This window comes from Limulus polyphemus, unplaced genomic scaffold (assembly GCF_000517525.1).
Source record: "Limulus polyphemus unplaced genomic scaffold, Limulus_polyphemus-2.1.2 Scaffold6846, whole genome shotgun sequence".
Taxonomy (NCBI): Eukaryota; Metazoa; Arthropoda; class Merostomata; order Xiphosura; family Limulidae; genus Limulus; species Limulus polyphemus.
Genome location: NW_013672456.1, coordinates 20,709 through 22,012, shown reverse-complemented (window position 1 = coordinate 22,012; position 1,304 = coordinate 20,709).

Genomic DNA, 1,304 nt, shown 5'->3' with positions numbered 1-1,304 from the left:
CACACACACACACACACACACACACACACACAATTGTAATGTATGCCAAAATTGAAATGAAAAGGTTGCGATTCATTAGCATACACCAAAAGAAGCTCTGAGTTGAAGACTGTCCTCCTGTGGGATGTTAAAATAAGTGCAGAATATATATATGCACACACACACTGACTATCATCTAAAACATTTCAACTTAATAACCTGAGTGAAGCTTGGTACTTTCGCTAGTTTGTCCTAGTAATTACTGATCTAGTATTCTTCTTCTTCTGTAGCTTTTTCCCGTATCTATACGGGGTCGCTATTTTTGGTGTTGGCAGGGTTTTTTACGGCCGGATGCCCTTCCTGACGCCAACCATCCCCTAATTTAGCAGTGTAAGACTAATCATCACCACCCACCGCCAACTCTTGGGCTACTCTTTTACCAACGAATAGTGGGATTGACCGTCACATTATAATGCCCCCATGGCTAAAAGGGCGAGCATGTTTGGTGGGATGGGGATGCGAGCCCGTGACCCGCAGCTTGCGAGTCGAGCGTCCTACCAACCTGGCCGTGCCGGGCACTAATCGTAGTATTCTTACCGAAAGAATGTATTTTTGTTTTCTGGGTTTTTGTTTACTGTATGGGAGAAATGCTCTTTAGTTATATGCAACTCACTGCACCAAAATGATTCAATGTATAGAAGTCTTTTTTTTTTTTAGTACTGTATATACAAATTACATCAATAAAGATGTAATCAAGCCCTCAAGTACACTCCTACTGAAAGTCGTGTTCTTGTGGTGAGGAGAGTACCTTTATTTAACATAATCGTTTGTGACCTATTGGTCCATCCTTTGAACTACATTTAAAAAATCTTAAAGCCAGCGCTTATCATTCATATACTTATAAAGTATTTTCTTAAACTCACTTAAATTTAGTGCCTTTACAACATCCAAAGGTAACCCATTCCAAAGGCCAACCACCCTGTTAGAAAAATGTCTGTCTTAGCTGAAGATGACTCCTATCTTGCCAAAATTTATATTTGTGTCCCCTAGTCCTACTATTGTCATTGTTAAATATAAAAAAGATGATACATTAACACTATCAATTCCCTTTACAATTAATATAGTTTGACTAAACTCCATTTGTAACAATCCTCTGCTTTCTTCCATCCAGCCACTCTTCTATCCAATTAGCTAACTTATCTACCACACCTATAGAGCTAATTCTTTTTACAAACCTTTTATGTAGCACCTTGTCAAATGCTTTCTGAAAATCCAGATACACTAAATCTACACTCTTACCCTCATGTACATAAGCAGGAACCTTT